This window comes from Castor canadensis, chromosome 12 (assembly GCF_047511655.1).
Source record: "Castor canadensis chromosome 12, mCasCan1.hap1v2, whole genome shotgun sequence".
Lineage (NCBI taxonomy): Eukaryota > Metazoa > Chordata > Mammalia > Rodentia > Castoridae > Castor > Castor canadensis.
Window position 1 is genome coordinate 525,480 of NC_133397.1, and position 25,908 is coordinate 551,387.

The following is a 25,908-nucleotide window of genomic DNA, read 5'->3' on the forward strand; positions in this document are numbered from 1 at the left end:
GAACTCTTGTTGGCCTCATTTTTCTGCTCTGTATAACATAGCTGTAAAAATTAGAGCCAATATACACACAATACTGAGCACAATTCCTGGAAGGTCGCCCACAGCAGTCAATGCTGACGGTGATGGAGGGCTCCAGCTCCACCTTGCTGTCATGTGTTCTTGGGTCCTAAGACAATTCTTTCTGGAATCCCTGACCCTAAATCAAGTGCTGGGGTTTGCACCAGGCAGTATTTATAGTCACCTCCAACCTGGCAACCTAGGAACTTCAAGTAAAACTTCAGCAGACTGTGCTGGTTGAACCTTGGCCCTGAAGTCCAGGTGAGTTCCAATAATCCTTGGGACCTCTGCTGGTGAGTCCTGGGCCTATGAGAAGCAATATCAACCCCCCCCCATGCCTAAACAGTGATAATATGGCACAGGAAGCCCGCCTTATTATGTCATTTTATTACTTATGGTTTTGGCCATACGTAAAACAAATCAAAAGAAATTTCAAAAACAAAAGTTGTAAAACTCCACAGCTCAGTTGATGCAGAAAGGCTCTCAGTCAGCCCTGTGTCATCATCAGTTCTGTTAAACCCTTGTGTGATCTGCTGAATGTTTCCCTGCCCATAATTTTGTAAAGATATGTGTCCCCAAAAGCAAATGGTGTCCAAAAAGACAGGTAAAAGTTAATGAGCTTCTATAGTGATAAAGAGACAATTTGAGTTCAGCTAAAAGGCCGAGTGTCTTTAGTGGAAGTTGGTTGATTCATTTTTGGTGGGGAAATGAATCTAGTGTCTGTGGAGTAGCATGGAACTCTACACACCCTGAGCATCTGTGGATTTTCCTCCACGTGGGGCTCCACACACCCACAGACACTGAGAATCTGCTGTGATAGGAGTTTGAAGGTGACTGTGGTTTTGTGAGAACCATCTGGACAGTCATGTCACTGGACACTGTCTCAGCACCTACTTGAACCTCAGTCTTCTCATCTCCATGGAGCGGCGTCCACCCTGTGTGAGGGTCAGAGCCTGGTAGCAGCAGGGTCTGCATGAAGAGCCCATAGTCCCACCCACAGCAAGGCTGGATTGCTGGACGTGTGGTCGATGTTAGCCTTCAAACACAGATGCCAGCCTGCCCAGATTTCCAGCTCTGGTTAAGGGATATAGAGTCTCCTTGGCGTTTCCACTTTCCGGGGCCTGCTGGTCCAGCACTCCTCAGTTCTCAGAGTCTGAAACACGAACAAGATCTGGCCCTAATAATAGTAATAAAGTGGTAAGATCATCTAGGCTTGATTGAAAAGGGCTACTTCCTATGCTTTTAATAGCTCAAAACACACTAATGAATGTATTTTTGGTTCTCATATTAAGACAGGAAAGTGAAGTTTAACAAAGTGTGTGGCTCACCCAGGGCACTGAAGAGAGAAAGAAGAAAGAGAGAGAAAGAAAGGAGGCAGAAAGCCCCTGGGCCGGTGAACTCACAGCTGGAGCTCGGCCCCTTCCCACCCAGATCTGTCCTCGGTCATCTCTCCCTCCTGATGCCTCAGATCCCTGTGACCATGGTGACCCCTGCTGTACACAGGACTCCAAGGGGCAGGAAAAGTCAGATGGAGAACATCCTTGTGTCACTACTGTTGGGCAGGATGAAGTTCATGGGATCTGGGAAGTGATTCCTTCACGTGTTTGAAGGTCAGAGCAAGTGTATTCATGAAATCTCGTGGACGTGCATCTGTGCCCTCACTTTGTCTCTGTCATTTAATGAATCCACTCATTCTTTCTCACAGTGCCACATAAGCCTCAATTCCTTAGGGAGTCAGTTCTGAAGATTAGTGAGGGATGAGCAGGCTTTTCTTGTACATCCTACAAAACAAGGCAATTTCTTCAAATGCAAGTACCATCATCTTTCTGCAAAATCTCTGGTCTTGAGTTATGTTAAAAAAAGATAACATTCTAATGAGGTAAAAATATTCTTCCCTTGTTTGTATCACACACATCCATTACACATCCATCACAAACACATCTGTCGCACACACATCTGTCACACACATATCCATCCCACACACGTCCATCACCACGTCCATCACACACAGCCATCACACACAGCCATCACACACATCTATCACACACATCTATCACACACATGTCCACCACACACAAATCCATCACAAACGAGCAAAGTGTACGTTCTCACTAAAGACATGACAGCATGCAGGAGAGAAAAACCCCTGAACCTTGCAGGTGGCAGCTCTGTTCACAGGCCACCTCGCCTCCTGTAACTGTGATCACATTTGTGCATTTATACACCAGTAGTCCAGAGCGCTACCACTCTAGAAGTAATATTCTACCATTTTCATTTATTATATCTCTATGTCATCAATTTCATTAAATTCTCTTAATTAGAAGTGTTCATATCTGCATGGCAAAGTTATAAACATTTCTATACACTTCATTTTTAGCAAAAGTACTGTGATGGATAGACTTGCAACTTTATATACATTTTAATTAATTACTGAGGATGATTTCATAGATATGCAAAACCTGGCTGTTTAAGGTGGAAAATGACACAGTGTACCTCAAAAATATCAGAGCAGTCTATGTATCCCGAGAGACACTTCACTGGAATTCTGGTTCCTTTTATCCTGGTGAACCGGCCAGCGCCATCTCTGCAGTGTTGTGTTTATGGAATAGAGTTGTGAGTGTGTGATCACACACCTGCATGTGAATAAGTATTACACATTCAGCCTCTGCCTACTTTGTTGCTCATTTGTGTTGCCAGTGAGACTGAACACCTTTTCTGATGTTATCTGAACTCACGGAAACATGGTTTTTCTTTTCTTAAAAATATTTTTATTAGCATATAGTAGTTGTACAGGGGTTTCGTTGTGGCATTTCCATATTTGCTCACGATGTACCTTGGTTAGGTTCACCCCACCATCATTCTCCCTCATCCCTCGCCCCCACTTACAATGATTCCAGCAGGTTTCAGTGTCCTATCTTCGAGCACAAATGTAAAGTACACCAATCATATTCCCGTTCCTTTACCCTCTCCATTCACCCCTCCTTCCCACTAGCACCCTCCCTCTAACAGGACCTGTTTTGCATTCCTGTCCTTCATTATTTAGGTGTATATTCATTGTTAGAGGGGTTCCCATGGAATCTCACCTGAGAATTTGCTGCACTCCAATCAGATTCACCCTCTATTACTCGCCCTCACACTTTCCTCCTTCCCGTGTTCTTCAGCAGCCTTCAGTGCCTCACACACAGATGTGATGGACGACAGTAGTGTTCACTCTATTGTTCTCTTCCTCTCCCTCCTCCCTGTAGGTTGCCGTTTTTCTAGCTGTGCCTGTCCCTTTCCCAGAGTGGGGGAACATCTGCTACCTTACATATTCACTTTATTTTTGCCCCGTGGTCAGAGGTTGCATGCTTTTCCTAAGTTCTCTGCACACCTCTGCTTCAGGAAACTGAGCAGAAGCAGGACAGTGCTGGCTGGATCCTCTCAGCACCAGTTGGTGGGAGCACCTCTCACTTTCCATCTTATTTGGCCTGCTCCGTTCTCAGACAATCCCTTCCTTTTGGGAAACCTATTCACTAATTACCACTGCTTAAAAGTTGGGGTATATTACGGGCTCAATTTAAGAAATGTATCCCTAATGAGCAAGTACCATGATAAATGTAATTTTCCTGGAAAAAGAAAACAAGACAGGCTTACTCCATACTTCTCTGAAGACTCCAATGTTCAGAGAACACAGCAGGAACTATCTGAGTCCCTCTGTCTGAGGTCAAGGTATTTCTCTGCACGAATTCACCTACAAACTTAAAAGTAGCTGACTGGACCTCTCATGGTGAGTCTGAGCAAGTTTGGATGCCAGAATTAAATCTACTGCCTAGAGGCTGTAGTGCCATGGCCAGCTGTGGAGCCTGGCACATCTCGCAATGGATTCCCCCCAGAGGAATGGCTACTCTGTTCCTGGGGCAGCCCGTCTTTGCAGACCAGTATATTCACTGCCTCTCACTGACAGGGCACACTCAGAACCTCAGACTTCAATTTCTGTCACCATAAATTAGCAACTCTAGAATTTGTGTTTCTATCCAAAGATACCAAGAGTTTATGCAGTAACAATTTCACCTTGCTTCAGCACCACTTTTTCTGGTTAAAATTAGATCCCAGATGGTATTTCCAGAAGCCAGAGGAGACTCTATAATTCATTGTGACTGTTAATTACTACTTTTCATCACTCTGCCCATGTCAGACCCCAACACAAATGGCCTGGATTTTATTCCGCTAGCTAAGAATTTCTTTCATGTGGCTTCTAGAAAATGAGTAAAAAAGAAATGCCTAGTAAAGGTACATTGCCCAAGCAGCTAGTTCCTGTCTGTGTCTATTGATTTTCTTCTTCAGTTTCTGAACTTGAAATTAAAACTTGTGTTCACGGTCATTTTCCTCCAAAGCAAAATGGAGGTCCTGGAGGGAACTCATAAGTTCTTACTGCAAGTCACCAAATGTGTTGGTCAAAAGTGGAGATGCTGGGAAAATTTCACTGCACAGACCATCCTTATGAGTTTTGGAGGAAGCCATGTGGAGAGCGGTGAACAAACCCTGAGTTGTCCACACATCTGAGGCGAGTGGCTCTTGACTGTCCTCACCGAGGACAACAGTGTGGGAATGGCTGAGCCCAGTTCTCATGCAGGAAGGGCGCAGGTCAAAACCGCCTCCTTTTACCTGCCCAGTGTGTTCTTTGGGGTATTGTCAAGTAGCATTAGAATCCAGATTTCTGAAGCAAGGGACCATCTACTTTCAACTTGACTTCGATTTAATTTTTAAAAAGCATGCTTATAAGATGAGAATGTTGAATAATGCTGTTTTACTTTAAATAGTAATCAGGATTTTCTCCTAAAAGAATTTGAAAAGAACTGCTTGAAGGGGTTCCAAAGCCTTTCTTGATTTTAGGCTGTCTCAGAAATAGAGACAATTTTCATAATTTTGTTTTCAAAAGTATAGACCTGTCATTCTCCTAAGCACCTTAAAGAAGCAATTTTCTTTAAAGGTTAGAGAGTCTTTTTTCCTTCTATCACAATGCTCTTCAGACTAGATAAATATTTTATGTGTGCTTTTAAAGTTTTCTATTTGAAATATGAAGAGCTGAGATGTTTTGTTTGTATTGCAGATGGCGTTTTCTGGAGGAACATTTGATATGTAGATGCACACATATGCTCACATATGTATATACATACATGCATATAAACACATATACAAATATGTATCTGAATTTGATTTGCAAGTTGCTGTTTTAAGATCTGGGTTCTAGAAGTATGACATTTGTATGATTCAAATGGCAATTACATTTAAAACAGAAATCTACAGCATGTGAATAGGAGCATGAACGAGTTTCCAGCCACAGCTCTGCCTCAAGAACTGAGCCACCTTCTGTGATGTTTCACACTATCATCCAGCAAGGGAGCCAATAACGATGGGATGAAACCAAAGCTAAAACTCACAGACTGTGGCATTTAAATCTTGCACCTGGTTCTGTGATTAATTATCAGCTCTAGTATAAGCAAGATCTGACCAGTACAGGTGTGTATCAGAACGAATGTAGTGGGTAGCTAACTCATTTGTAACCAAACAACCATGTTACTTGTAAGTGTGGCTTTCATGAAAGTCACTGGAAGTGTCTGTTTCTCCTGTACTCTGTCTCAGGAAAGAAAATGACAATCAGCTCTGCCGCTAAGCATCAAATGTAATAGGATCGAGTAAGACAGAGTAGAGAGGTCTGTGTTAAACACAAGTGGCCTTAGTGGGATCTGGGGCCCAATGACACCAGAGGGGCAGTGACACCAGAGGCAGAGAAGGACCTGGATTATGGAAAAAGAAGCACTTGTGCTCACCCCAGGTTGATGCCTGCTTTGCTGTCATGATGCCATATGACCTGGCCATAAGGCTGAGGAGACTCAGACAAGAGGATTCTTACTGTGGAGGAATTTACTGAGGAAGAATTAAGAGGAGCGAGCAGGCATCGTGGAGACCAGAGAGTGAGGCAGCCATTTTTTGGAGACCAGAGAGTGAGGCGGCCATCAATGGCCAACTGTACCTTGACACGATGGAGGCAAATCACTTCAACAATTTTCCTCAATGGCATAAGTTATTTAACCTAATGTGTAGAAAATACCAGAAATATAAGACATCAACCACACACACAGGTCACATGCAGAGGTGACCTGGGGTGAGCTGTTGCCTGTATGTGCACTTGTGTAAACAGGTACACATTTGTGCATTTGGGATTGCAGTGTGAATTGTGCATTGTATTTCCTTTACATCTGTGCCTAAGTGATCACAAATACAAATTCTGTCAAATGAATTTGTTTAGTTTGGTGATCTTTCTATTGGAACTGAGTGAAAACTTTTACTAAAACACTATCATGAGTCTGAATCGAAATTACCTACTTTTCCACAGAGTGAAAGATGTGTATGAAAATATTAAATGAAATAAAATCACTAAATTAGTTATTTATTTGGATTAAGCTAAACGGCTTGTTTTAAAGCATAGGTAATCAATTGTTTCCTGCACAGAACCATTTAAACTTTTCCCTGCCTGTATGCAATTGTTAGGCATTTCTACTGCTTCCAACAGCTGCTAATTGCCCTCTTTGAACCCATGAGACGCTGCAATATGATTAAAATAATGGACAACTTTTGTTTCATAGAAGTTTCTCTACACGTCAAAGCAGCCAGCTTCCCTTCCCCCCTCCCTACTCCGTTCCCTGGAGCGTCCATGCTTCCAGGGTTCCCAGTGTCTATCCAGACCTCTACCTCTGCCTGCCTCGCACACTGTCTATAGGAAGGATTGTATTCATTCACAGGGTGCCATTGGGTGCTATTTGTGTGAAACACAAGAAAATGAATAATTAAAACATAGAAATAAGACCTACAAGATACAAGCTCAGATATCTGCTACATTTTAACAAATGTAAACGTAAGTTCGGAAAAAGAAACATTTTATTAAAGTGTACATGCCACTCAAAAGCTTTCACGTGGGTGATTAACATAGAAGAACAGCTGTTTACACTCATGGAGCTTTCTCTGTCACATTCTTCGGGACATAAAAAAGAAGAACGAGGCAGGGATTTCTGCACCCTCTCTGTAGTCTCTCTTGAAGAGACGCCTGCACATCAATATTTAAAGTGCTTAATGACAAATGATCCCGCTTCCTGCTCATCCTCTAGATGGAACATCAGTTCTAAGTAGGTGTTCTGTGCTTCGTTCCAATGAGTGTCTGCTGAGAGTTACACAGCTATGCTGACACGATGAAAGTGGGAAGTTACACCAATTTCTGCAAGCCCAGGAAAATTTTCTCTAATATTTATTCAAAATGAAGTAGGTGTGGTGGTGCTTCCAAAATTATTTTTAAAACCTTTGGTAGCAAGTTCCTACAACTTTACACTCCTGTGATATTATTATTTGTTTAAAATTACTTTTCAATGAAGTTAATTGATTTCATATTTTATTCACTTTTGGGCACAGTTGACGAGATGGCCTTAAAATACCATGTGCTATAACTTGGTCCTAAGGTGCCAGCTCACGCCCCTTGCCAGGTGAAGTCCACCCCTGGCTACTGGCTCTGCTCAGTGAGGAGGAGCCTGTTGCTCTTGGCACAAAGCTCAATGTCACCATCGAGGATGTTCGCTCTCGGGGCTGTGCCTCCTCCTTCCATCTGTGAGGTGACAGCGGGGATGCGCCATCCCGAGGAGATAAATGACGAGCAGAAACCAAGCTCGTTACCACAGACCTAAGATCACACCATGTTTACTACAGCAGAGAAGGGAGAAGAGTGCAGCCTGAAACACCAGACTATTAATGGATAACTGGTGACCACCATCTCACATTTGAAAGTGGAAACAGAAGTAACCATCTTACGGATGTGAGAAGTTATAAGGAAGTCATGGAGCCACCTTGAGAGAAGGTGGAAGGAAGGAGGAAGGGATGGAGCCGTGCCCTGTTCCTCAAGCCACAGATCCCCAGCTGGGACTCACCCGCTCCTCTAGCCCTGCCATTCCTGGTCACACTGCATCATCCCACCCTGGAGCCCCAGTGACCCCTCTGACTCTCTGCCACAAGCTCCGTTTACACTCTGTCATGAAGAAGAACCCCAGTCCCCATCTTCTCACTGAGCTACTTCTTGGATAAAGGCTCCTTCCTGGCCTCAACACCTCATATCTCAAATTAACTGGCTTGTCCCTTACTGAGCAGGGGTCTGGCAGCAGAAGCACATCAAGATTAGAGCCTAACTAACTCTCTGAGACTAGAACCAGCACATTTTCATTCTTAGCAGCAATTTACTTAAATGAAATCTGTCAGGATTTCATCCGGTCTAGACTGGATGGAATTCAGGATAATTATTTGGAACGACATTAGCAGATTACCTGGTTGGTTGCTTAATGGAGGTGACCATAGGAGAAGCTGGGACATCCCCAGAGATGGCGAGCTGGAGGCAGAGCAAGGCTTCAAGCATGGAGCCAATGGAGGGAAGAAGGGTTGCTCCCAGGAGCAGAGGCAGCTATGGGTCCTTTGGGGCGTTCTCTTCCGGGATCTTGTGGTGTCAATTCTTTTCCCATGTGTCCCTGTTCTCCTAGGTGAGGGGCTCCCTCCTGCTCATCCAGTCTCCAGGTGCAAGAGTGCCAGGCCAGCATCACAGTCAAACGGCTGCCTCAGCACCAAACGTCATCCAAACTGAGTTTCCAAGTCTCAATTCCAGATTTCTGGACAGTATCTTGATTATGATAATAAGTGCCATTTTTCAGAGTTTAACTTGATACTAGTCACCTTGATAGGACTTCCTGTCAATCACATTGTCCGTTTGCCATGGCAACCCTCTGATCCACAGCCATTTCTCTGGGGACAGCATGGAAGACAGAGGAAGTAAGTGACATTTTCAGGGCTTTATTACAGGTCAGATCAAAGACGATGCAGATCTGAAATTCAAGGTGCACTTTCTAAGACAAGCTGAATATAGCAGGTGCTCAGGGGTGACCCACCATTGGACAGTGGGGCATCACTTACCCCCTGTAAGGACACAAACATGAGCCCTGATATACAGCACTCCTGGATGCAGGGTGTAGAGCAAATGCACACCACAGGAAGTGGGAAGAATGTCTAGAACCATCAGCCCTATTCACTTGAGTTCTGTCCCTCCTCCCTCCAAGGTTATTATGAAACTGAATTAATGAGCATAAACTTGTGTTTGAAAACCCACAGGCTGCAAAAAATTCTATAGGAACTTGATCTGAGAACCATGTATTCAAAACTTGGTTTCTTACAGGTTCTGGGAAGCCAAATGACACCCATGACACCTGTGACTCCCTGTGTGCAAGGACCCCAACAGAGAGTCAGACACAGGAAAAAGTCAGCCCCAAACCCCAGAGACAGGAACCAGCCATGCTTGGCTCCTGTGACACAGCCTGTCTGGGCTGGACAATGTCTTGTTCATGCCCTGAAGCTCCTCCATGCGGAATCTTTTGCCCCTGACCATTTTGGCGTTGTGTCTTGGGTTTTTCAGCAGATCTTTCTCTTCTCCAGAGCTGAGACATCTGCTTATCAGAGATGCAAAATTAGTTTTCTGAAGATGTGCGATGAACTACCAAGATTGTGAGCCTCAATAAACTTCTACTCAGTGCCAAAGAATTACAACAGTTAGGGAACGTTAAAGCAAGCCTGCCTTCTTAAATGTTCAGCTCACCCAAGATTGTACTTTAAAGAATTGGTTTGGGAAACAAAAGAGCTTACTATTTTTGAAATTGTAATTGTTCATTGTCATTTTTGTACACAAGCCATGTCTGAAGGGTTTCTTTCCTCTTTTAAACTAGACCCATCTGCATGAAAATATATATATATTTTTTTGCAATCTGAGGCAACTTTTGTGAAAACAGGAAAGATTGAAAAAAATTTAAGTTTTCTCTTAGAAACCCTCATCTTCGTATTTTCAGAGTGCGGAGTTTCTTCCTGAGCTAAATTGTTATCTGAAATATTACGAGCATGCACTTTGGCTGTTAAAGGAAGAAAAACTTGGGCCTGGGGGTGTAGCTTAGTGGTGAAGCACTGGTCTAGCATGTGTGAGGCTCTGGGTTCAATCCCTAGCAATGATAGAAAAGGAATGGGAGGGGGAAAGGAGGGGGAGTCAGAGAGGACAGAGACAGAGAAAGATCCAGTAGTGCTTAACAGCCTTCAGCAAATCAAGACCAGTGACTGCCTGATGTTTGGAGCACGGTCCGTGACCCTTCAGAAAGGAACAGAGGATTAAGGGCAAGTCTGCTACCCTGCTTCTGTTTTGACCCTGCACTGATGAGGAAAACAAGCTAAACCTGCCCTCGCTACACAGTGCCCGGAAGAGTCATTGACTGTTCTGAAGGAATGGGTATTAGACCATGAGTGGGAAGCTGGAAGAAGGAAGGAAAGGGTGACTGACATCAGTCATGTCCAAGGTGCTGCACATTTGGAAAACTGAATCATTTTCATTTGAAATGATCACACAGCTTGAAGAAAGCATGATTATTTTGTAATGTTCCTTCTGGAAGAGATTTATAATAACATTTTTTAGGCAGTAGTTCTTTAACTGGACCACAGATCTCCAATGTGTTGATGCCCAGGCCTGCCACAACAAACAACTGGAGTCCAGGCACAGGTGTTTGTAAACACTTCCCAAGTGATTGAAAGGCATAGCCACACCGAGAACCTCACCCATACAAAGAACAGCCTTAGTGTGGAGCAATGACACCAGCTTCATGGGCCATGGAGGAGGCTCAGTCACATTCTCAGTTTGCAGCTTTTCTCCTCAGGGCACCGGCCTGCAATTGCAGAGCCTCCTCGGCTGCTGGTTCTGCTGTAGGGGGTCCAACTTACCCAGGTGGGTCCTGCACTCACTGTCCACTCTGGACTCTGTGTTGGGATCTCAGCAGATGAGTCTCTTGTCCAGAGTAATTTTGCCCTCATTTATCAACATCCTGTACCTGTCAGTAAAAACGTAACGGTTTTCATTGCTTGTTTCCTGTCCTGTAGGCTAGAAGCTGGGCAGGCCCATCTGGGTTCTCTATTTAGTAACCAACTGGAGTGAATCAAGTGTGGCTCTGGGGAAGATGGTAGAACCAAGAGTGTGTGAGACATTGGCAGAATCAAACCTCTTGTGGCTGCTGGACTGTAGTTTCCATTTCTGATCACCAGCTCTCTTAGTCTTAAAGGTCACCTATGCTCCTTAGCCAGTGGCCCTGCCTCCTCAGCAGCACACAGGACCCCCCCCCTCCCCCGCTGTCGTTCTGACTCACTGTCCTGCCACCAGGTAAAGCGATCTCTGCACCTGTGGGAACAGGTCAGGTCCGATGAGACTGTCTCCTTGTCTGTATAACCTGACACAATGGCAGGAGCAGCGCCTCCCACCTTCCCAGACTCTATGCCCACACAAGGGGAGGGAATGGCAGAGCTGGAGCCACTGGAGGGGATCCTCAGAGCCACTCACCCACACAGGAAGGAGACAGTTTCCCACATCATCAGCCATTTGGCTCTCTGTCTACTCACCCCGTATTCAATAGTGCACACTGGTGCTAGGCTTCTGCCTGACCCTCAGGATAAAAAATGGTGAAGAGTGCAGAAAGATAACTGGAGTGAAGAAGCAAATGAATTGTGTTGTCTTATGAGCTACAACTCATCAGACAGCCTTAGTGAGGTGTGCTGTCTGTAAGCAAGCTGAGATTTGAACAAAGCAGACCGGGATTAATGCTTCTGCCATGAAGACCTAGAGCCTTTCTGACTCAAAGAGTTCTCTTTCTCCCTCTGCTCTCTCTTCCCAGCAACAAATCCATCAAACTTCTACAGTACAAGTAGCCATTTCCTGGAATGTAGTGCAATAGGATAAAGAATTGGTGTCCTCTGTGTTCATCTGCCTTTAACTGTGTGATGCTCTGAGATTCATCCACGTTGGCCCATGCATGAGGAGGGGGTTTAATTGTGTGTTAAATTCCTGTGTCTCTCCATTCATCAGCTGAGGTATTTCAGCTGTCTCCACTTTGGCTACTGGTAATGAGACTTCAGCAGACCTCCTTGTACAAGTCTGTGTATCTCACTTTCAGGTAGACGTCTAGAAGTGGAATGGGAAAGTCCACTTGGAGGGTCCACCAAAGCCTGTCTAAAGTGTCTCCTCCGACTCAGTCCCACCAGCAATACGTGGGAGGTTCTGTTTCCCACATCCACACCCACACTTGGAATTGCCCCTCTTTTGGTTTTTATCCTGTTCAACTGGAGTGGATTGTTAGTGTCATCTCATTGGGGTTTAATTCCATTTCCTAATGAAGAAAACTGTCGTATGAATTTTCTTGTGCTCAGTAGATATTGATGTATCTTCTCTGCTGAGATATGTGCTCAACAATTTGTTCATTTAGAAAATTCTTACTAAGTTGGATGTGTTCTTCATATACCGTGAGCAATGGATAATATGACTGCCATCAGGTGTTTGTTGTGTGAATACTGTTTCAGCCCTTGGCTGGCATTTCATTTCCTCAACATCATCGTTCAAAGAGCCTGTGTTTTATTTATTGTCATTCAGCACCACTTTTTCTTTTATGGCTCGTGATTCTGTAGACACTGTCTAATAAATCGTAGCTCATTATGCTCATGCATTTTTCCCTCCTAAGTTTTCTTCTGAAAGCCTTTATCGTGTCGCTTCAATAGCTTTTAATGACAAGATGATCTTTCTCTCGTCAAGTTACTTTGACATCTTTGTAAAAAATCAATGCACTGTTAGGGTGTGGGCATATTTATGGACTCTGTTAGCTCTGGGCGTATCACAGGGATTCAGATGACTATTGATCAGGGTCCTTCCAAGACCCTGGGACCTGATTCTTAAGCACTCCAGTATGCTTTGATATTGGGTCCAACAAATCTTCTACCTTCATTGATCGTTTCCAAAATTTATGTTACTATTCTTGTGTTACTCCTTTGGCATATCCATTTAAATTTTAGATATATGTTTTCCTTAAAAAGTTAACTCACATATCATCTGAGATTGCATTGGATTTCCAAAAACATGTGTTTCACATATTTTACGCAGCATTCTATTTTTTAATGGAAAGTGAACAATTTCTATTTGGTAAGAGATTTACGGAGCAATTATTTTTTGGTTTGTTTCATTTAGAAGAGAGTTTACGTCCAATACTTAGATATCACTTAGCTTCTCCTAGAAAGATCCATTTCACATACTATAGTCAGAATCTGAAGATAACTTGAATGGAAAAGCAAAAAACTACTATGAATAAGATTTGTCCTTGTATACACCCTATTCTGCTATTTGTGAGTGACAAATAAAATCTAAAAGGAAACTTAAGAAAAATATATGACTTACTAGCAGATGAGTATTCCATAGATAAATACATTATATTAGATGAAGGTAGAAAATGTATTTTTTTGTGGAACTGGGATTTGCTCTCTGGGCTTTGTGCTTGCAAAGCAGACAATCTACTTCTTGAGCCACACCTCCAGTCCATTTTGCTTTGGTTATTTTGGAGATGGGATCTTGTGAACTATTTGCCGGGTCTGGCCTCGAACCTGGATCCTCCTGATCTCAACCTCCCAAGCAGCTAGGATTATAGGCATGAGCCAACAGACACAGCAAGAAAGTGTATATTTTTTAAGTTAACTTCCAGATTCTTGCAGTGTAACAGCAATCTCAACTCACATCTAATCAAGTCAAAAGTAAAACCATATAGATCAAGAAGGAGAGCAAATAAACCAGTTCTAAGCCAATGTCTGCAGTGTGCTCAGGACACAGAAAGTATGGGAATATTTTACAAGCTTATAAGAGCAGCAAAAATTTTCACAATAGCTCCTGATCCCCAGCCAGAAGGGCTAGACAAAGACAGGACTGGGCCTGAGTTCCAGAAAATACTAGTGAATAACAAAATTAAACTAAAAAGTAAATCAAACTGCTGTGTGCAAGTGCCTCTGCTCACATGTGAAGGTTCAAAGAACCCCTGAGCCCATTGCTCTCAAAAATGAAATAATCGTTAAGTTCATAGACAGTATAAACAGTCAAGAAATTGCAGTGTTGCCATGCAGGGAAACTGTCCAGGAGTGAAACGGGATTTGCCATAGCCCCACGCCCCCCCAGGGAGAGCTCCACTAACAATTAAAGAACTGTGGGTATACACTCCTTCCCATAAAGTGCAAAAGCAAGCAGACTAGAGTATGGTTATAGGATAAAACTGATAGGTAGGAATATGGGGGAGAAAACAAGAGTCTGAGTGTTGGGATGCAGAGCAACACTTTCCAGGGGAAAGAAAGGGACTGGAAAGGGCTCCCAAGGGTCTTTGCACAGACATGCACAGGGGCAAGGTGGCAGAGTTGAAGGTTGACTTGCTCACTTCTAAACGTGTTACAGTGAATATTTCTTGGGGACACATAGCCCACAAACATGGATCCCAGGCTGCACATGATTGACACTCAAACAGAAACATCCAACCTCTCCCTGTCCTCAGTCCCCAGGAAGACTCCCCATACTTCCTGCCCATCACCTTTGAACAGAGGTGACCCTGCTGATCCATGAGGGTTTGTCCACTGCTCTCTCTGCTGCTGAGACAGAGACAGTGCCTGGGAGATGGGTGACACAGACACCCCAAATGGAAGTGCTGGGGTCAGAGGAAGGTAGCTTGTGCCTCAGGCTCCCCTGGGCATCAGGGTTGTTCCCACAGGACCTGGGCAAGCATGAACTCTGTGTCTGGATTATCCATTTGGCTCATACTGTCTGAGGCTGCTGATGTACTGATGGATTGTGTGTCACATGTGCAGTTTCTGGTGGCAAGTGAAAACATTTTGCAACTCTTAAGCTCAGTGTTATTTTGAATTTGTTGTGTGTGTGGGCAAGGATGTGACATGCACTGAGCATGGTACTAATTCTTTATATCAGCAACTAGACAGTCATTGAGCTCTGGAATATTTGCATGATTTGCAATAGTTACTAGACAATATTTAGTTACATTTTCAAAAATCCCGAAATTTCTGTTATCTAGGATTTTATCTATTTTATGGGAAAAATATTCAGCCCACAAATATAGGCATTAGTAGAACCAGTTGTGAGGAGAGCTGGGGAACGCAGCCCCGTGTGGACGTTGCTGACTCTCCCTCCTTCAAAGGGCAGCTGGTTGGGGCTGTTATTTCTCCAGCTGGAATGAGCTGGGCCAGAGTTCTCCAGAAAGTGAGAAGCAGGCTGAAGAGATTCCTCGACAGGCCTGAAAAAAGGGAAGCGCAGTTAGACAGGTGGAGGAAAAACCTCTGGGTTTTGGACAGCTGCTCTGGCTTATGCAGAGGACGGGGATCCCCAGCAGGGGATGGGGAGCAGAGCACTTCAGGCTGTGCAGAGTTGGTCCAGGTGGGTCAGAGGTACCTGAGGGGAGGTACCCTGATGGTGGAGGACAATGTAGGGGTCGTGGCAATTTCTACTGGTGCAAGGGGGGGGAGGGTCAGTGGGCCACTGAATTGTCCTCAAACCTCTGTGCACAATGAAGGAACCTGGAGGAGACATGTGATGCTGTCATGAAACATCTCACTCTATTTCATGTAAGATCAAGATTTTAAGATGGAACACAGATCAAGGAGTAAACATCACGCTCCCCCAAAAAGGTGGGATCTGGACTTGCAGTTGAGGCTTCACGTTCCCTGTGTTCTCCCATCCCTCCTGGGTCTGATTCTTCCTCATCCTAGCTGAGGGGAAGCCAGCTGTTATGTCCAACATACAATGACTTCAGAGCACCAGCTCCTGTGACCTGAGCATCCACAAGTGTCAGTCCTCCTGTGGTGCTAAAGCTCACATTGCAGAAAATAGCAATAATAAAGTCACTGAAGTGACACATGGTAGAGTATCTATCACACCACCACAGTCTTGGGGTCCTGGACAGAAGAACCCTGTCTCTGTCAGATGATTCATGTGCTGAGCGACCTCCAATGGTGACTCCATTCAGCACATGACACGCGGTCTACAGTACAGTTATTTAAAACAATTTTAGCACAGCAAAGGCGGCAATTATGTAACAATGCCCAGAATGTCTATGACAGACTGCTAATTTCTGCAAGTAGAAGTTACTTATTTTGGAAGAGCTTCTTTTGTGCTTCTCAGAGGGAGAAAAGGGACATTTTCCAGTACCCTAGAAACAAGATGCACTGTGTTCTGATTTTCTTAAGTAATTTAACATGTGAAAATATAAGCATATTGTTCTTAAAATTACTGTCTTGTACTTGCACTTGCAATTCTTTGCCAAAGAGTCTCGGGATCATAACAGCTGCTGTCTATTCACTTCTACCTTGGTAATGTGTTTTAAATAAAAATTATGTCTTAAAAAACTATGAATATGCAAAGACATTTTCATTCTTTGTCCATTGGCACATTCCATGCAATGTTACTCTGTATGTTTTAGGATTCTTTGGGTGACTGAGTTCAAGAGCAAGCTGTGGAGTGTGTTCTGCATTGCCACAGGTCCTGAGTTATATGGGATGGGGCCACACAGGTCCTGGCTGCTTGTTCTGGACTGCGGGCTCCATGGCGACACCCACACCCAGCTCCCAGTGTGGTTTGCACAGCACGGTGTTTATCGGGGTCCATTCTCTTTCAAGTGTTTCTTTCAGTGATTGGATTTTCCTACAATATCAAGTCCAGAGTGCTTTTCATGGTTACAAGAGCCTCATAAGCTACCTGCTTCCTGGCTGCTCCCTGCTTCTGAAGTGAACTTCTTGGGCTGACATCAGTGACTTGCCATCAACAAACTGCAGACATCTTCTCCTCAGACTTCCACTCTTTTTCTAAAATGCCTTTTATTCTTTCACTCTTTCAAGACAAAATTCAGTCTCTGCTCTATTCAATATCCTGCCTTGGGGCAAAAGGGGTAGACATGGTGACACATGCATGTAACCCCAGATACTCAGGAGCCAGAGCTAGGAGGATCATAGTTTGAGGCCAGCCCGGGCAAAGTTAGTGAAAGATCTTATCTGAAATAAAAACTAAAATCAAAAAGGACTGAGAGCGTAGGCAGAGCATTTGCTTAGCAAAAGCAAAGCCCTGTGTTCAACCCCAGTACTGCCAACGATAACAACAACAATCCTCCTGGTAGTTTAACCATAATAGATCCTTACTGCTAAATCTCTACAGAACTGATGGTCTGGACCTCAGAGAAAAAGCATGGCTGCAGACTGCATCACATCCTGGTCATTTCTACAAATGTCCATCTTCCCCCATCCCTGTGATGTGAGGGAGGGGCACCCACTCCCTGCTGCCCGACCTGGTCCTAAAATGATGCCCAGGTCTCAGCAAGCATTTTCACAAAATCTCCCAAAGTAGCTTCGAAGTCCAGATGGCGATTCCCGGTACCACGCGAACAGCTTCATGGCTCATTGGAGATTTCCCCAGAGAGGGAAATGGCAGCTCTGTGGTGCTCTTGAGCGTCCTGGGCAAAGACCAGTGGTTCCCACATGCTCCCTTGGCCCTCATGGCAGAGATGCTCCAAACACTTCTCTCTCCCACAACCACATCCTGAGCTGTGAGGATCTCTGGGTGCATTAGCTGCACCCCAAAAAAGGAAGCCTCAGAAGTGATACAGCCAGGGTGACATTGAAGAAGTGGCAATTGCTCTCAGGTACCTACTGTGAGCACTTCTGGTAGACACCAAATCCTTCTGGATGTTCACAAGGCTCCTCAGATGCAGTTGGGTACAGCAGTTCCTTGGACGCTGCTGTCATTACTGTCACTGAACATGGAAGGCTCGTCAAACATTGAGGTGATACCTTTTTTAAATAGTAACTGGATGTTGGGCTGAAGATGAAAGCTTTGGAAAAAATGCCTGCAGGAACCCTTCAGAGCACTGCAATTAAATCAACATAGGCTTAATTATCAGTCACAAGAGCAATCAGCAGGGGTGACCTGTCCCCTCATCATTCCACATGTAGTTCTCATGCCAGTGAGGGTCAAGTCTCTACCCAGTGGCCACCTTCTAGGAGGAGTTTAGGTAAAGGAGACAGCTGTGCAGATGAGTGGGTCATAAGCAACTTAAGATTATGTAGGGGACCTGTGTTGTGGGGAGTCTCTTGAGTGATATTGTAGGAAAGTTGGGTGTCCACTGGGCAACTAGCAAAAGAACAAAAGATGTGTGTTGTAGAAAAGGGAACAGTTGCACATTGGTGGCAGAATGTATATCAGTGCACCCATTGTGGAAAAAAGTATGTAGGGTCATCAAAAAAAAAGAAAAACAAAGTACCACATCATCCAGCAATTCCCCTTCTACGTACACAGCAAAGGAAATTAAATCAGAAGAGACATAGGAACTCCCATGCTCAGGTTGTCTCGAGATCAAATAACAGGCCCAAAGTGAGGCAGGATTTTGGAATCTTAAAGACCATGTCAGAGAGTGATAATTATCAAAATATTATAGGATTACTCACCTTGCTTTGCTAAATACTAAATTTAGCTAATTAAAATGGGATTTAAAATTCTTCTCCTTGGGACAAGAACTCTATGTCCCCTGTCCTTAGACGTGAGAAGGCTCTGCTTCTGCTGGACACAGGAGTCACTGAGTGACCATGTACCAGTTTCCATGAGATGTTTGCAGCTTCCTTTCTCCACTCTTCTGGAGCACAGTCACAAAGACAGCCCTATGGAGAGCTGCCCCTGGGGAGGAGTGGCCTCACCAAAAGCTCAACTGAGACTTCCAGTGATGACCAGCCCACTGACCAGCCACCAAGGGCTCCATCTTGGACATGGTCCCTCTGCCTCTTAATGAGACACACCACCCTGACACACTCCCGGTGGGTCAGGCCTGAGCACAAAATAAACACTGTGCTGTGCTTAATCCACTACCTGCCGATGAGACTTGCAGCTCAGCGCTAGATAGCTGGCACACTAAATATTACATCGTTTCCTAACAAAGAAATCATATCTAAACATTTTATTTAAAATGCCACGTTAAAAAAACACTAGGCTGTGAAGATATATAAGCACAAACATAGTTCACTTAAATTTATAATACCTGCACTGAATACCAACCACAATTTTAAAAAAGGAAACAATTTATAGTGTCTTCTCAATCAAGTTATAAAGTATCCCTAAGACACAATTAATGATGAATTTCATAGTAAAGATGCAACAAACTAGCTGATTTCTAAAGCTCCTTTCAGGCTTTGTGAGCTTTATTTCATGTAGGTTGCAGTTTTTGCAGTTTCTTGACCAAACATAGACTCTTGCTCTTTCCAAACATTTTAAAACACTATTTGAGCAGGTTTTCAGCCTGCATGATTTGCCTAAGGAAGAGGAAAGTGTTCAGGTGTGAGCAGTCAGTTTTCAAGGGTCTGGTTCCCAGCACAAGGCTCCTGAGGAAGCCAGAGACATGGTCCATTGCAGCAAAGTCTGTGGAGGTCGGGGCCTCAGGGGACACTGGGCTACAGCTGTGGAAACAGAGTGCATAATTCTAGTCCTTTACAGGCACTCCTGAAAGCCACCTGTCCATGGTGCTGGAACAGATGGGCAGCGTGCCCTGCCTAGTGCTCTGGGGGCTCAAAGGGGCAGATGGAAGGAAGGTGGAGGTTGTGCCCGTTGAATGGGGACACATGGCGAGCTGTGTGTGCCTTCCAGGAGCACAAAGTGTGGAGTAGAGATGGAAACTTATGTGGGCATGCTTTGCTTCAGGAGGCTGGAAGGCATTCATCACAGCTGGGGACAACACTGGACCTGCTGAGGTATTGGTTAGGGATGACATTGGACTTTCAATTCTGAGGAATTTATTAATTGAAAGAATGCACTGTGAGAAAGCTTAGACAGAATTTTGTATGTACTAGAAGGAAAAGGAAACTGAGGCAAAGCTACATCCTTTGCTGCAGGAGATGTCCAAGTTTCAGGCTTGGGTCCTGAGGTGGAGGGAGACAGCCACTTCTGTCACATAGCTGGAGTCCCATTGCACAAGGGGAGCCCAGTAAAGATGGGGCAGGAGAGAGAGCTGCTGGGGAGGGCAGGTCACTCATTTCTGCTTCTCCAGAGGCAGGAGGATATCGGGGTTGTTTTTCCAGGTAGGTTTGGGTCAACCTAATATAAATTGTATAAAAACATTATATATCCAAGCAGTGTGATGATAACAACATAGGCCTGGATGCCTGGACTGGCTGGTCTCCTTCCTGTCTATGCACGGTTGGTTATAGCAGCAGAGATAGGAGGTAAAGACGAACGTTGCAGTCATCTGTAGCCAATTGTCTTTTCAAAGGGGAGGAGGTAGAAATGACTGCAGCCAGGCTCTTCAGAGATCTGTGCTCTGAGCTTTTCAAATTACAGTTTCCCCAGGTGTTTGAAAACTGTTCTTGAGACATTAGCCCAGCATCTACTGAGAAATACTGTATTATCTTTGCTTTATCAGGAAAAGAAAAATCCATTCCCTTCAAGCCCTATTCCAGGGCTACCAGAACCTCCAACTGATGGTCTCAATGGGTCACGGTCCCACTGCGCGGCCAACACTCCTTTGATAGTTCTGTTCTGTTCTTCACCTCCGCTTGTGGGAGAACACCCTCTGCTCACAAGTTTAACAAAGTTGTGTGTGTGTGTGTGTGATGTAAAGCATTCATAGCACACATTCATAAGTAGTAAATTATAAATTTTAAATACCTACTCTAAAGTGAATTGATTCTTAGGGTCTGTTGGTTTTTGCTGAATTCTTTTACCCATAGCCAACTTATAGGCTCGAGTTAATCTTGATTTTATGTATGGACTTGTTTCCCAGTCCACTAACTCCATTCCCAATTAATTAAATTTAAATTTGACAAGTGCTTAGCTGGTAAACTAAGTCTCAGCCTCCTATAAATTGTATTCCCTGAAGCAAAGCTGCCTTGAATGAGAGCCCCACGTGTTCTGGAGCTTCTTTCCCTAGCTATCCTCATTGAATTTGGATATCAGATTTCAATTAGTAGAAGAATAATTCTGCGGATTTTGTGATGGCTTACTGCAATGGTGGAGAAAGTCTTAGGTTTTCTAGTGATGTCATTAAGCCAACATGGTCAACAGATAGTCAACCTGAGCCCTGGATGTCTGGAGAGGTCCCTGCACCTGCTCTCACCATGATGGGTTTCAGTCTTTCTATGTAAGGCCACCAGTTTCCACTTGGGAGATTGGCAGCAGATGGTCCCAGAGTGTCCTCCAATCAGGGCACTCTTTACAGAGTGTCCACCAGTTGGGCATGGTAGACGCTGAACCTCATTCCAAGATTATAGGTAATTGTAGAGAGTGATGAGTGCAGAATATAGATCGCCTTTGCTTTTCACCTAACATTTTTTACAGGATTATAACAAAATTTGATGTTTTCAGATGCTTGTATTTAGCATCCAACTAATGAGAAACCTGCAACTTTAACGATAACAGCTTGTGAGCTGGTGCTAGCTACTGCCCATGCACCACGGGTTCAGGGGCACAAAATCTTGTAAAGTAGTGCTGAGAGCAGGATTTCAAAATGACACCTTAATGTATTTAATTTAACCAAAATTTCCCTTCCAAAATTATTAGAGATTGATCTCTTTTAGAAAAATACAATTAAGAGAAAAGAACAAGAAGCAAACAAATTCCACAGTCAGATACAAGGAGTCTACATTTCAGAGGACAGACGAATTAGACTTTCCCCCAAATGAACATGAATTTGTGTATTGTGCACAAATGCACTTCTGACTTGACTTCTCATTTGCAGAACCCCATCCCCAGCACCCTCTTCAGGGGTTTCCTGAGCATTCCTGTGTTCTCCTTAGAGTGGGGTTTAGGAGGACGGGGCCTGATGAGAAACAGACACTGTGACTGGGTATGCAGAGGTTGAGGGTGCAGAAACCCACACAGCCAGGGACAGTCACTCGTGAGGAAAGGAGCATGACTGATGTAGCCTGCAGGATCTGTCCCGTGACCAGCAGAAGCAAAGGCTGAGGACCTTGGTCAGGATATACGTGTGCATTGTAGAATATCCAAGGAGCTTCCAATGCTGAGCTGCATCCATCCACAGTCCACATCCGTGACAAGATGTGTTATTTGTCCCTCTGCACCCTAGGCTTACACGGTCTTTCTAAGCCATAGCACCGACTCTACTGGATAATACCAAGTTATAAGTCTATGACACAAGGGTTCACATTGTGCTGTGGTTGATGATTTAAGCGTGGATTAAAGTGCACACTGTAGACCAACTCTCAGATAATTAGGACTGAGTCACCGTGCAATGCTTTTCTTTGTCCTCCCCATCCCCGTGGTACCTCAGGGTCTCATGAACCGTAAATTCAGAAATACACATTTCTGCCATGGATGCTTTGAATTCATCTGATGCTGCTCACTTTATTGACCTCTGTATAATTGATTTTCAGTGACTCTAGTGCTGTGATAGTGACTGACAGACCACAGGGGTTTAGAAGGAAATGGATGAGGGGTCCAAAGACTCTCAGATATCAGTTCAGGTCCCACAGGAATTTTTTAAAAGCTGGTGGTTCTGGGAAGGGGCAGATGGGGTGAGAAGGAACCTCACAGTCCCATGTGGCAGAGATGCTCAGCTCTGAGGTAGGGTTACAAGTATCAGTGTTGATTACCAGAGTGAAGCCCTGCTTCACTCTGGGAACTTGAAAACACACTTACCATCTTGTTCAGATCTTATTCATGTGTCACAGCTTCTGTATCTAACTAATGTCCACAGCTGTATGGCTTTGTGCTCGGAGACCTAAGGTTAAGGTCCAATGGGAGAAGTGCCTTGATACCCTCAAATGACTCTACACACATGGAACGTGTTGTCCTCCTCCACAGGTCTCTGAGCACCTGGACAGTGAGTCATTCATCTCCCCAGTCCACCTCATGATCCCGATGAGGATATTACTCCCTCAGCAAATACTCCACGACCCTTGGGAGAAGATTGCTCTCTCAGGAAGCACCCCATGACCCAGCGAGGAGATCCCTCCCTCCCCAGTGGGATGTGGGAGATTACAGCTCTGCTTCTGCTCCATCTCCTGCTGACCCTGCCTATTAGGTCTGTTAGGTCTTGTGAAACCCAAACAGGCAAAATAACCACTTATTTCAAGTTCATCATTCAACTAGCACTCACTGACAACCTACCAGGTTGTACAGGAGCCTTTCTTGCATGCTCTGGCACAAGACAAAAGGAACAGCCCCTCCCCCCTTAGCCTCAAGTGCAATCATGTCTTCAGTCCTGGGGACCCAAGTGACATGCCAGAGGCCCCAGACCTGGAGACCAGAGTGACCCCCAGAGGCCCTGAGCCCTGGCAAGCTCAGAACAAGCCTCTCCGTGGTCTTGGGCTTGGGTTTTCCAACTGCAGCGTTTGCACATCTTCACTGTGCTGCCTTATTATATGGCTCACTCTTCCTAGTGAGCCAATACTTGCCTTTGAGTTGATTTAATTTGATTGACCATTTAATAGCCTCATACAAAATTATCCATGAAAATCTCAGGTCTGCTATTTAAATATCTAATTTAATGGAAGTCAACTTTAATTTATATTTCTGGAACAGTCAGGAAGTCTGACTGAAAAACAGGATTATGCATGAAAATTGAAGAGTATCTGATGCAGGGCAAGACTTCGAAGGTTCCTGTGTTAGGATGTTTGCACACTATATAGAGAGTGTTGGGAAAATCAACTGGAGAGGAAGGAGTGAGGAATAGCAGGAATAGAGGACCTCCCGAGGCCCTCTGTGGTCAACAGTAGTAGAAACAGTGGAGTTCAGTGAACCCTAGCATGGAGCGAGCATGCCCTTCAGAGGAGCTGTGGCCTGGGGCAAGGATAGAGCCAGGAATGTAGAGAAAAGAAGAAAGAGAAGGAGGGATTTGAACACAGCAGCGTGTGTCCAGGGGCTGAGGTCACCAGAGTATCCACAGGCCTGGGGACCCTGTGAGGCCTCTGCTTCCCAGGGCAGTATAAATGGCCACAAGAGGCCATTTTGATTTCATTAAACTGTGCGGTGAACATTGAGAAAACATAATTGTCACCTCAGGAGTGACCTCCTCAGGAACTCCACTCCTGTGCATCACCCAAAATAGGAAAGGATGCTTGTAAGGAAATATAGGCCCCAAAGTGACCACGTGGAGAGGAGTGATCTGGCCAAGAGATTCTTTATTGCCGGGTGGGAGAGGGAGAGAGCAGAGAGAGCCAAGAGAGAGAGGGAGAGAGGGGCAGGGGCTTAAATACCCCTCAGTGAGACTCAGCATGATCTGGTTGGTTAGGATCTTATGGTTCATGCTGATTGGAGGTTGGGGCAGAAGGAGGATTCAAGCTAGACTTGAGGCAGGACTGTGACCCTGGGAGGCAGGACCACGACCCTGGAAAACAGAAGCTTAAGGGTGCAGTAGGAACTGAAATCTATCGGCGCCATTATTGCCAACATTCCTCCCTTTTTTGTTTGTTAAGGAAGGGGGGCGTTGTTTTCACTCTGGCTTCTTCGAGCTGGCAAGGGGCGGCGTAGGGGAAGGGAGGGTCAGTTGGCAATGTTGGGGTGGTGAGTCTCATGATGGCGTACACCCAGGCTCTGAAAATGAAGATTTCCTCTTCCCTGAAGTTGATGAAGGTCCCTTGTAGCCACAGGTCATAAAGAGTCTCGAGCCAATCTTCCGAACTCTGCATGGTGGGTATCAGCCAACTATCCTGGCATTTTGGAGAGGTTGGTATCCCTGCAGGTACAACTGGTTAAATTTTTGATTAGCAGTAGCAGACATGTGGTATGACACAAGGGAGGAAGCTCAAGAATAGGAGAGCAAGAACACAGGCATTAGGATGGGCATTGGCCAGGAGAACCACTGTGAAATGTTGTTCCCTAGACAATCTCAAGAATCCTCCAATTCCCTTCTCCATTTCTCTAATTGTTTCTTGAGAGGTGTCGCCATTGAGGGAACCCATTTTGCTTGACAGCTGTGGGTGTCATGAGAATGACCAGATGAGGGCTGGTCCATCAAAGTCCCAATGGAGAGAGTAGAAGATCCTTTTTGGAGAACAAGATGCCCTGGTTTAACAGAAATTGTTATAGGGTGGGGCAGGATCTGGTTTGCATGCTCTCTGAGAAGTTCCCTGAGAAGGCAGGTAGTCAGCCAGAGGAGCAGAGTCTGTTGGAGGCAAGTTTTTCTAAGAGAAATGGGTGGCCATACATTATCTAAGACCCAAATAGGAATATTAGGAGGAGCATAAAAAGGTGTCTGTTCAGGGACTACATACCTAGGGATCTAAATTCTGCAAAATCCCATAACTGCCAGGAAAGCTGTAAGCTGTCTTATGGTATGGGGGTTGGGAAACGGAAGATTGGGTTAATGCATTTATGACTCAGGGAGTGAGTCTGTCCCTTTAAGGACACACCTAGTTAGGTGACCTGTGGGAGGCAGGGGCTGTCAGGATTTAAATTTAACACTCTTGGATAAAAGAGAGCTTTAGCTCATTATTTTATATAAATTGACACTTTTAACCTTTTAAATATTTGTACCATATTCAGATAACACTGTGACAAGGTGGTCATTTAAGACACAAAAGCAAATATGTAAATGATCTCTGATTTAGTAGCACTTAAAGCTTGACAAGATCAGCAGAAAACACAAATAATTTCTTTGATAAAATCTTTCTCTGTAATGGTTTTTTGTAGATGTTACTCAGAGCAGAACAATATTAAGATAACCTTGTTATTTCATAGACATAGAGGATTTGATTTTAGGTTGACATGACCCTAAAAATCTTTTAGGCAACTCTTAGATTATATTCAACTTTAACTTTATCACACACCAAAGCTTTTATTATACACTTTTCAAACTTACTCAGACCATGATACAACATACTAAACCCTTTGATGGTTTGTCCTCATCTTTCCTATTTGAAACAATCTTTAGGATAAACCCTTTTTTGCAAAATCCCTTCTCATCCAAAAAACCA